The sequence below is a fragment of the Fusarium phalaenopsidis genome, assembly GCF_050370095.1.
Source record: "Fusarium phalaenopsidis strain FUZ10S chromosome Unknown contig_32296, whole genome shotgun sequence".
Classification (NCBI taxonomy): Eukaryota; Fungi; Ascomycota; class Sordariomycetes; order Hypocreales; family Nectriaceae; genus Fusarium; species Fusarium phalaenopsidis.
Window position 1 is genome coordinate 3,168,609 of NW_028145408.1, and position 13,421 is coordinate 3,182,029.

Genomic DNA, 13,421 nt, shown 5'->3' on the forward strand with positions numbered 1-13,421 from the left:
TATACTTAATACCCTTAAGTATATTACTAGACGTGACTTATACCTTATTGCTTAGACTATGCCTAGCACTTTCTGCTAATATAAACCTAGCATAACTAGTTTATCTCTTAGAAAATACATAATTATTATATATTAATAGCTCTTATTTAGTAGTATATTATATACTCTGAGCAATACTATTACTATAATACCTAATACTAGATCTCCTTTTACCCCTCGCAGTAAGTTACCTATTACCCCCTAATAGGGATAGCCCGCGACTAAACTAAAGGAACCTAATATCCTAATAGATATAAATAATAATAGCAAAGAATATATTATCCTAGCCTTATATAAGGATAAGGTCTATAAGCTTAGAAATAGATATAATTACCTAAGCACCTAATATAATAACCTCCTAGATAGTATATATAATAATACTAGGATTACTTAGGAATAATTAGTTATTATAAAGGTATTAATAAATAATATATAAGAATATTTCTACTAAGCTATAAAATAGTAATAATAATAATATTAATAAATAATTAATAAATAATAAAACTAGATTAATTAACTTACTATGCTTTAAGCTTAGTAAAATAACTTAGTATAATAATAGGTTTATAATCTTAGTAATTTAATATTTAAGTATACCGCCGCTAATATTACTTATAAAGATATAAATAAGATTATTAAACCTAAGGACCTAGAGCTATTTAATAAGTAAGCTATTTATATTAGGATATTTCTTATATCCCTTAGAATATATTAATAGTATTTTCTTACTAAGATAGCTAATATTAAAAGTAAGGTCTTATATATTAATAAATGCCTTATAGGTAATATACTTACTTAGTTTAAACCTAAGCTATATAACTTTCTTAAAAATAAACCTACTAAGGAAATATAATTCTTTTTTACTAAGTATAAAAACTTTAAAGAAATAATTAAATATAACTTTAAGATTATTAATAAAAAATAATAAATTATATAAAAACTTAAGAACTTATAATAAATAAAAGCTATCTTAACTTATATAGCTAAGTTTATATAAATTACCTTATTTCTTAATTAAGAAATAAATACCTTTTAGATTATTTTTTATAAAAGACTTAAGGATAAGGTTAAGGATAAACTCTATAAAATAAAAAAACTTAATAACCTCTAGGATTAATATATATAATAAGTAAGCGCTATAGATAAGCGAGCGCTATACTTTTCTTAACCCTCTTTAATAAGATTATAATAAAAATATAATAAATTAATTAATTAATTAAAACTACTTACTATACTCTTCCCTAGAGGTCTTAATTACTACTTAATATATTTTAGTATTATAACCGGGCTTACCGCATACTCTATAGTGCCAAACTCCTAGTTACACTAACCTTCCTTAACCACTACTTCTTAACAATTTAGCTACTACCTGCGCATTAATATCTATCTAATTAATTACTTACCTTCTTTCCTCTATTATTATTACCCCTCTCTTTTATAGCTAGGTTCTTTTTGCCCTCCAGCGCTAGCTTAGTATCTTATTTGCCTATTAAAGATCTTATACCTTAGCCCTTAATAATATTATCTTATATATAATTGCCTTTATTCCCTTAGAAAGATACTTTAATGCCTTAAAAATTAACTCTAGGGAGCTATTTTAATATCTTCTAATTTATCTTTTAAGGTATTTAGACTAAGATTTAGCCTTAAGCACTATCCTTAGGGTCTTTAAAGCCCAAGGGGTTAAGGGCCTAGCCTCCTCCTTAACCGGCGTTAGAGTCTATAGCTACATATTAAGCTTTAAGACTATACTTTCCGGGTTAAGAGGGATAAGTCTAGCCCCTCTAAAAGTAGACCTAATATTTTATTTTATCATAATAGCTTAATAAGCGATATAGAAGGCTAGGAAGAACTTAGTCTTAGAAATATAGGTAATAGAGCATCTAATTAGATGCTCTATTTCTTAACTATAAGCCTTTTTAAGCAGGCTAAAATACCTGATATCAAGAGGCTAAAATAAATAAGATAAATAAGGCGGTATATAAAGCGTAATAATCTTATTCTCCTCGTAATATCTCTTAAAGTTAATAGAGTAGTGACTTTTATAGCTATTAAGGACTAGAAGATAATAGCGATTATTTAATCGCTTAATTATATACCGGTCAAAGTGCTTTAGCCACTCGAGACCGGTCTTATTATCGGTCTAGCTATTTTAGGAGGTTATAATAATCTAATCGCCCGGGAGGTTACTTTCTCTATACTAGTTAGCGAGGTAATATTAGCCTACACCTATGATAAACGGCTAAATCGCTTAGCCCTCCGCATTAATCGCCTAAATTACTATAATCTATTCCTAGCTTCTAGGCTATATTGATTTTAGTTAACCACGCCTTTCTGCGCTAATAATAACCATTTCGCTTATAATTATACCTATAAGGAAGCCAATCTTATTAAAGTTCTAGATATTATCTAATTAAATATTATATTTCGCGATTATATTCGCCACGAGCTAAAACCACTTCTAGATTTCCTTTAGATCTTCGTACTTAGCCCTCTAGTAGTTATATTTATAAAAAAAATGCATTTTTAGCTTTTCTTATCACCTAATAAAGTTAAAAGCTTAGTGCTTGCCGACGGGTGGCGCGTCGCGGTCGGCAAGTAGTTAATTAGCTATTACTTTAATAGCACGCAGTCGCGGGGGAAAACCTCGTATATCTAGGTCGAGAATGAATTAAACTATGATCTATTCCTCTAGATTAGATAGTCGGCGTGAATTTGGGATAGTATCGCGTCGGGATTGAATGCCCTGCTAGCGGCGACGTAGCCGCCGCTCATTAATCTTATATATCCCTATAGCGCTTTAGATGCTTAGTTTTAGGTTATTTTAAAGGGCTTAAAGGGCAAGAAGTATTCTAGCCTTAGTATTTAGGTCTAATATATTTAGTAGTTAATAATTAATTAATTAAATAAAAAGTTAGGTATAGGAGGGAAAAGTGCGGCGCTCGCTTATCTGCGGCGCTCGCTTATTATATATATTATATTAATATAACTATTAAGATTAATAACTAATAATTTAAATAATATATAAAGAAATTTAATAAAAGGTAGATTTAGGATAATAAAAATAATACTAATTAATCTTAAAGGTAAGAATAAACTAGGGGTAATACCTCTTATAAAACCTATATAGGACTTATAAAACTTAGAGTAACATATATAATAAGCAAGTGCACTAGACAAGCAAGTGCACTAAAAATCTCTACCTTAAAGATAGAAATCGCTATAAAAATACCATAAACCATTTAATCAATTAAAACTACTCGCTATACTCTTCCCCTAATATCTCAATCACTACCTGACAGGTCCTTGCATTATGGCCGGGCTTGCCGCAGACACCACAACGCCGAACACCCGGTCGCGCCGACCTCCCTTGACCACCACTTCTCGACGATTCGGCCACTACCTGCGCATCAACATCCATCTGATCAATTGCTTGCCTTCCTTCCTCTACCGTCATTACCCCTCTTTTCTGTAGTCGGGTTCTTTTTGCCCTCCGGCGCCGGCTTAGTATCTCATTTGCCTCTCAAAGGTCTTTATTCTCAGCGGTCAATAAGGCTACCTGATGTATAATTGCCTTTGTCCCCTTTGCAAGAGACTATAGAGCTTCTAAAATTGACTCTGGGGAGCTACTCTGATGCCTTCTAATTCGTCTTTCGAGGTATTCAGACTAAGATCTAGCCTCAAGCACGGTCTTTGGGGTCCTTGAGGCCCAAGGGGTCGACGGTTCAGCTGCCTCCTCAACCGGCGTTGGCGTACGTAGCTACACATTAAGCTTTAAGATCATATTTTCCGCATTAAGAGGAATAAGCCTAGCTCCTCTGAAAGCCCCCTTGATATTTCGTTCTGTCATAGTGGCTTAAAATGCGGCGTAGAAGGCCGGAAAGAACTCGGTCTTTGAAACGTGGGTTATAGAGCATCTGATTAGACGCTTTATTTCTTAACCATAAGCACTCTTAAGCACGCTGAAGCACCCGACGTCAAGGGGCTAAAGTAGATAAGAGGAATGAGGTGGCATATAAAGCCTAATGATCTTATTCTCCTTATAATATCTCTTGAATTCGATGGAGTGGTGACTTTCGTGGCCATCGAGGATTAAGAGACGATAGACACCAATTAATCGATTGGTTATGCACCGGTTAAAGTGCTTAAGCCACTCGAGACCGGTCTCGTTATCGGTCCAGCCATTTTGGGTCGTCGCAATAGCCTAATCGCCCGGGAGGTTGCTTTCTCGGTACCAGTTGGCGAGATGATATTGGCCCGCACCGATAATAAACGGCGGGATCAGCCAGCCTTCCGCATTGATCGCCTGAATGACCGTAATCCATTCTCGGTTTCCAGGCTACACTGCTTTTAGCTTTTCACGCCTTTCTATGCCTATGACAACCATTCCGCTTACAATCATGCCCATAAGAAAGCCAGTCTCATCAACGTTATAGATATCATCTAATTAGATGCCATACTTCGCGATTATATTCGCCATAAGCTAAAACTAATCGCGGATAATAGTTGGATCTTCGCACTTAGCTCTCTAGTAGTCATATTTACGAAAAAAATACATCTTAAGGTCTAGGTATCGCTTAACGAAGTTTAAAGCCCAGCACACGCCAACTAGTAACGCATCGCAGTCAGCAAGCAATTAATTAGCTATTTCTTTCACACCACGTAGCCGGGGGGGAAATCCTCGCGAATCTAAGTTAAGAATAAACTAAATAATGATCTATTCCTCTAGATCTAATAGTTTGCGTGATTTCGGGATAGTATTGCATTGAGATTATATGCCATTATGCCGACGACGTAAGGCATAGTAGTTAACCTAGTAGAGCCTTATAGTTTATCGTAGTTTTAAATCTAGGTTATTTTGAAGGGCCTAAAGTGTAAGAAGTAATCTAGCTTCTTTATTTGATTGAGATATCTCTAGTTGTGAGGAATTAATTAATTAAATGGTGATGATGTTAGATGAGGGATTTTTAGTGCACTCGCTTGTCTAGTGCACTCGCTTATTATATATGTTAGCCTAGAAAGATAATAAGAATATTAAATATTATTATTACTATAAAAAGGGCTATAAGGCTAATAAATACTAAAAGAAGTAGTAAGATATAAAAGAAGGGCGCTATTAACTAAAGCTATAATAACCCCTCTTAGAAGGTAAGAAATAGGTAAGATTTACCTAGGTAGATACTAAACCTTAGATAGCTATTTATATTATTAAAATACTTAAAATAGCTTAATAAGGATATAATAAAACTAGCATTTAATTAAATAAGCTAGATATACTATATAGCTAAGTATACCTCTTAGAAAAATAAGTAAAAAGTAATTATATAATTAATAATATTATAAAGGAATAACTCTATAAATTAATTAAACCTTAAAAAAATAACCGCTTATATATTATAAAATATATAAGATAAAAACTACTCTTAGAGCCTAATAAGAGAGGATAGTAACTAGGTAACTTAATGCTATAGCGTATTATTACTATAATTAGATATACTAAACCTAAAACTAAAGAACTTATAATATCCCCTTTAGTATAATAACCCTTAAATAAATAAACTAACTTCTAAGAGGCCGCTATAAAAGGATTTAACTATAAGAAATAAATTATAAGATATAAAGAGAAAAAATAACTTCTAGTGCCTACTATAGTCTACTAAAGGGACTATTAATAAGATAACCCCGCGCGGTATAATTATACCTTATGCCCTTAATATTAAATTAAGGTATTATAAGAATATAATAAAATCTATAAATAATAAAAAATAGATTAATATAATAAACTACTATATAATAATTAAATTATTAAAATAAGTAGTAATAATATTAATTAAACTAAGTTTAAGTATAAGGCTTAAAAACTATAGAGAGAACTATACTAAGAGTGCTTTAAGAAGCCCTAGAAGAGTAATAAAAAACTATAAGAAGAAAAAAACTACCCCTAATTATATAATAAAAATAATAATAAATACTAAAATAGCCTAAGGGAAAGGTATATTTAGATTATATAAAAATATATAAAAATATTAAATAAGTAAGAAATTTATATTTAAGCCTACTACTAGGAATTAGCTAAAAACTTTTAATATCTAAAAGCGCCTTTTAATTTATAAGATAATATAAGGATATACCTAATATACTAAGAGTATACTAATATCTCTTAGGTATTATATTAATACTACTAGTATAAAACCTATTAAGAGGAAAAGTAAGAATAAGATTACTTCTTTATTTTATTATTATATTAATTAAATAATAAACCCTATCTATAATATAAAACAAAAGGGTATAAAGTAATATATTAATATAAATCTATTAGTATTATAAATGCGTGATATTCTTTAAAACTCTACTATGCTACTTAGGAGAAGAAATAAATTACTTATAAGATTAAGGACTAATAAAAAATAATTAGCTAGGAAAATAAAAGAAACCTAGGAGCTAAATAAGAATAATAATACTAGGACTAGCTATATAGCTAAGATAATATATATAATTATAATACTTATATAAATAGCAAGTATAAATTTAATTATACTAGTTATACTTTAATAATACTAAAAAACTAAATACCTTATTTAATATAAGGTAATAATTTATTAAAGAAATAAAACATACTAACCATAGCAAGGTTAAATACTTTATAATCTTTTTTAAAGGATTTTTAAAATAGGGATCTTATATACTTCTTAGTAAGGTATAACATATATAATAAGCATGCATCGCATGCATCGCATATATCACACTTTTCCCTCCTATACCTAACTTTTCATTTAATTAATTAATTCTTTAACCATTAAATATATTAGACCTAAATACTAAGGCTAAAACTCTTCTTACTCTTTAAGCACTTTAAAATAACCTAAAACTAAGTATCTAACGCGCTATAAACCTCTATAGGATCTCCGAGCATAGGCTACGTCGCTGGCAGAATGGCATTCAATCGCGACACGATTAGATCCCCTAATCGCGTCGACTATCTAATCTTAAGGAATAGATCATTATTCACTTCATTCTTAACCTAGACTCACGAGGATTTCCCCCCTAACTACGTGGTATAAAAGAAATGGCTAATTAATTGCTTACCGACCGCGATGCGCTACTAATCGGCACGTATTAAGCTTATAACTTTATTAGATAATACCTAGAGCTTAAGATATATTTTTTTTAGAAATATAACTACTAGAGAGCTAAGTACAAAGATCTAGCTATTATCTATAACTAGTTTATACTTATAATAAATATAATCACGAAGTATAGTATCTAATTAGATAATCTCTATAATATTAATAAGACTAGCTTTATAATAGGTATAATTTAGAGCGGAATAGTTATTATAGGTATAGAAAGGCGTGGAAAGCTAAAATTAGTATAGCCTAGAAACTAAGAATAAATTATAGTTATCTAGGCAATTAATATAGATAGCTAAGCGATCCCGCCGTTTATTATTAATGCGAGCTAATATTACCTCACTAACTAGTACTAAGAAAGTAACCTCCCGGGTGATTAGGCTATTATAATAACCTAAAATAGCTAGACTAATAACAAGACCGGTCTTAAGTGGCTTAAGCACTTTAATTAGTATATAGCTAAGTAATTAAATAATTACTATTATCTTTTAATTCTTAATAGCTATAAAAGTTATTATTTAATTAAATTTAAGAGATATTATAAAGAGAAGAAAATTATTAAGCTTTATATATTACCTTATTTATCTTATATACTTTAGCCCCTTAATATTAAGTGCTTTAATATACTTAAGAATACTTATAGCTAAGAAATAAAATATTTAATTAAATACTTTATAACTTATATTTTAAAGACTAAGTTCTTTTTAGCCTTTTATATTATATTTTAGGCTATTATAATAAAAAAGAATATTAAGTTAGCCTTTAGAGGAGCTAGGCTTATTCCTCTTAACCTAGAAAGTATAGTCTTAAAGCTTAATATATAGCTATAAACTTTAATGCCGCCTAAGAAGGTAGCTAAACTATTAACCCCTTAGGTCTTAAAGACCTTAAAGACTATACTTAAGGCTTAATCTTAGTTAAATTACCTTAAGAGATAAGTTATAAGGCATAAAAGTAACTCCCTAGAGTTAATTTTAAAAGCTATATAGTCTTCTTCTAAGGAAATAAAGATAGTTATATATAAGGTTACTTTACTTAAGGCTAGGGTTAAAGAACTTAAATAGGTAAATAAGATACTAAGCTAGCGCTAAAGGGTAAAAAAGACTTAATTATAAAAAAAAAGGGTAATAATAATAAAAAAAAGAAGGTAAGTAATTAATTAAATAGATATTAATATATAAGTAATAGCTAAATTATTAAGGAGTAATAATTAAGGGAGGTTAATGCGACTAAGAGTTTAATATTATAATATCTATAATAAGCCTAGTTATAATATAAGAATATATTAAGTAGTAATTAAGATATCTAGGGAAGAATATAATAAGTAGTTTTAATTAATTAAATAGTTTATAGTATTTTTATAGTAATTTTTAATATAAAAAATAAAGATTTTTAAGGTATATACTTATCTAAGATATAAGCTTATTATATATATTAAAGTAATATATAAAGCTTAATAATTTTTTTCTTTTTATAATATCTCTTAAATTTAATTAAGTAATAACTTTTATAGCTATTAAGGATTAAAAGATAATAGTAATTATTTAATTACTTAGCTATATATTAGTTAAAGTGCTTAAGCCACTTAAGACTAGTCTTATTATTAATCTAGCTATTTTAAGTTATTATAATAGCTTAATCGCCTAGGAGGTTACTATCCTAGTACTAGTTAGCGAGGTAATATTAGCTAGTATTAATAATAAATAGCGCGATTACTTAGCTATTTATATTAATCGCTTAAATAATTATAATCTATTCCTAGTTTCTAGGCTATACTAATTTTAGCTTTTTATATCTATTTATACTTATAATAACTATTTTACTTTAAATTATACTTATTATAAAGCTAATTTTATTAATATTATAGAAATTATTTAATTAGATATTATACTTTGTGATTATATTTGCTATAAATATAAACTAATTATAGATAATAGCTAGATCTTTGTACTTAGCTCTCTAGTAATTATACTTTTAAAAAAAACGCGTCTTAAGGTCTAGGTATTACCTAATAAAGTTTAAAGCCTAATACGCGCTAACTAGTAGTATATCGCGGTTAATAAGTAATTTATTAGCTATTTCCTTTATATTATAAAGCTAGGGGGGAAATCCTCGCGAATCTAGGTTAAGAATAAAGTAAATAAGGATTTATTCCTTTAGATTAAATAATTAGTATAAATTAGAAATAGTATTAACTCGGGCTTAAATACTATTATATTAGTTAAATAATATTAAATGCTTAACTTAGTAGAGCTTTATAATACCTCTAAGACTTAGTTTTAATATATTTTAATAGGCTTAAAGTGCAAGAAGGATTCTAGCCTCTTTATTAGACTATAATATGCTAGGTAGTTAAGAATTAATTAATTAAATAGAAATAATATAGGTTAAGGGATTTTTTATCTAGTTTACTTACTATCTAGCTCGCTATATATATATATTATATTATAATATTAAATACTAAATAATAAGAGACTCTTTAAATAACGTATATGATAAGCATGTGCACCAAACAAGTATATGCACCAGCATACTATGTAACTAAAAATACGGAAATCTTATATTTCTAAAACTAGCGATTTAATTATTAAAATTATTAAAAAAATATTTCTAGCTATTTAACTATATATAATGCTTAGAAATAATTTTTATAGATTTTTAAAAATTTTCTTTTATATAGAAATAGCGAATTACACAGTGTAAATAGGTTATTATTATACTAGCTTAGTAAGAATTTTTATAAAAATCTAAAAAAATTACCATAGGTTATATATTATGCAATAAGCCTGACTTTTTAAACCTAGCTATTTTAAGCCTAGTTTGAATTTTTAAGAATTTATTTAAAATTGCCTTTTAAGGTAGAAATTCAAGTGGTGCACTTACTTGTCTGGTGCACATACTTATCAAGTACGTTAATAATAATTTTATATATTTAAATATATCTTAAACCCTTAAGATACCTTTACCTTTATAGCTAATTATTTTCTTCGCCTCTATTAACTATATAAGGTTTATAAAGAAAGGGAAGATAGCTTACCTAGTAGCCCGAGTTAATTACTTTAGAGGAGTAAAAAGTTTCCTTAAGAAGTATAAAAGCTTCTTAGATATAATTAAGGAGCTATATAATTTTAAATAACTGCCTTTCTTTTAGCTATAAGATAAATAAGATTACTAGGATTTAATAACCTTTAAATACCCTAATAATTTAAATAATAACCTTTTAATTAAATTAAAGCTTAGAAAAGATAAGCTTTAAAGGTATTACTTTAATAACTCTACCTATAAAGTAATATAAGCAAAGCATATATATTACCTTTAATATATATATTAAGGCCTAGAGAAAAATAATATAATACTTTTTAATAACTTAATCTTAGTTATATTATAGATACTTAGGAATAAACTTAAGAATGTTATAATTATTACTTACTTTAAGATTAAAATTAAGGAGAAGACTTTAAAGTATAACTCTAACTAAGAGTAGCCTATATTATTCCTCCCTAATAGCTATAAAAAAATCTAAACCTATATTAATATAGGATTTAAAGGGGCTTAAAAGTAATATAAAGCTTATTATAAAAAGAGATTCTTTATAGGCTTTTTTAGATATATATATAATAAATATTTTATTACTTTTATATAAGATAAAATTAAGGGTAACTTATATTATTTTAATACCTTATTATATAATTAAAAGGTCTAGGCAAAAAATATATCTCTAGCTTAGTGGGAATATCTCTTTTTAGCTAATTAGCTATATTACTTTAATATTTATTTTATCTCTTTAACCCTATAGTAAGAAACCTAGGAGTATAATCTCCTTAGTATACTTTGCCTCTTTTAAACTCTCTAAGGACTAATAAGAGTAATTAGCAGCGAGCTTATTATAATTTACCCTCTAATAACCTTAAGCATTAATAAGAATAAGGAGGCGCCCTTAAAACTATTTAATCTATTAGTTTAAGACTAATTACTAGACTCTTAGACTAAGGGAGGAAGGCTTAGAGATATTATATATAATAATAATTTAAATAGTGTTTAAGGCATTTATTAAATTATAATTATAAATAAGATTAAAATTAAAAATAGGTTTTTTTAGCATAGAAATAAAAATAATAAGCTTATCTTAAAATACTAGTCTCTTTATATAGATATAATTAGTTATAAGCTAATTAAAATATCTTAAGAGAGACCTAAGGACTAGCTTTATATTAATTAAGGTAGATATATATTAGTAAATATAAGGGATATTAGCTATATTAATAATTAAAGAACCTATTACTTAATTTTAATTCCTTAGATTACCCCTATTAATAAAAAAAAACTCCTTTTAAGCCCTAGGCCTTTTATAGTCTTAATCTCTAAGGTAGCCTTTCTTAACTTACTTACTTAATTAATTAAATAATATAATAACTAAGAGATAAAAATTAAGAATAATACGCCTATCTTCTAAGGGAAAAAAATTATCTTATTTAACTCTAATAATTCTAATAAGAAGAAAAAGAAACTAGTAATTAAAGGGGTTAAGTCTTTTACCTTAGCGCCCCCTAATAAGATAAATTAACCTTAGACCCTAAGTGGGCCTCTTAAGAAGCTATCCCTAGGAACTCTAAAGCGACTATGGCCTTTATTAAATAATAAGTCTAAATATTAATAGTCCTAAAGCCCTTCCTCTTTAGAGGGCGTAAATAACTTAACTAGGGAGTAAGAGTTATTAAAAGCGTCTAATTAAATAATAAATAAATATAACTAGGGTAAGGCTAAAGATAGGCGGCTTTATATTATTAAAGAAGAACTTAGTATCCACGGGGCTAAGAACTTTATTTACTTAGATTATAAGAGTAATAAGGAATTAATATTAAAAAAGAGACTAATTAGGCTAGCTATATGGATTATATTAGCTAAGCTAAGAGAAAAGGACTAGCTCGGCTAGGTATATAGCTAACTAACGCAATAGTTACTAACTAGCAACTACTTTACTTATATTCCCGCTAGCTTAGTATAAAAGACTGAAAAATAGAGGAAATATAGTCTTCAAAGACTATAGGGTAGGTAATAGAGATAGGAGGTGAATAGGCAGTGGAATCAGTCCTTATATAAAGCTGATTGGCTAGGTAAGGAATCATAGAGTAATAAGAGTGGGGCAAATAGAAGATAGGGTTAAAATAGAGAAGACCAGCTTCTAATTAGTGTTCTTATTGTCTGAATTTAATTAAAGATCTTAGGAGCTATTTCTAAGAGAGGGTTTATAGCTTATATAGTAAATAGCTCGGAATATATTAGCCCGATTCGGATAGAAGTTATACCGTCGGATAGCCCTAATTCCGGGCTTTAAAACCCTATTAGTTTTGCTAGTAACGGATGACTAGAAGCCGAGTTATAGCATAATAGAAGTTAAAACCTATCGGGTTTTAAACTAGGATATTTAAAACCGGATAGGAAATACCCTATAGAAGGAGACGGGTTTAACGGCGTTATCGGGCTTATAATAAAGCCCTAAGTCCGAGATTACATGACCTTCCTAAAAGGGTAATAAAATCCTAGGCTTATATCCTATAAGCTTATTTTTCTAGAATTTTATTTATAAAAGACCTTCTTATAAATAAGGTATTTTACACTCTAAAAGTAGACCTAATATTTTATTTTATTATAATAGCTTAATAAGCGGCATAGAAGGCTAGGAAGAACTTAGTCTTAGAAATATAAGTAATAAAGTATTTAATTAAATACTTTATTTCTTAATTATAAGTCTTTTTAAGTAAGTTAAAGTACTTAATATTAAGAGGCTAAAGTAAATAAGATAAATAAGGCGATATATAAAGCGTAATAATCTTATTCTCTTTATAATATCTCTTAAAGTTAATAGAATAATAACTTTTATAGCTATTAAGGACTAAAAGATAATAGTAACTATTTAATCGCTTAATTATATATTAATTAAAGTGCTTTAGCTACTTAAGACTAATCTTATTATTAATCTAGCTATTTTAAGAGGTTATAATAATCTAATCGCCCGGGAGGTTACTTTCTTTATATTAGTTAGCGAAGTAATATTAGCCCGTACCTATAATAAATAACTAAATCGCTTAGCCCTCCGCATTAATCGCCTAAATTACTATAATCCATTCCCAGCTTCTAAGCTATATTAATTTTAATTAATTATGCCTTTTTGCGCTAATAATAACTATTCTACTTATAATTATACCTATAAGGAAGCTAATCTTATTAAAGTTCTAGATATTATTTAATTAG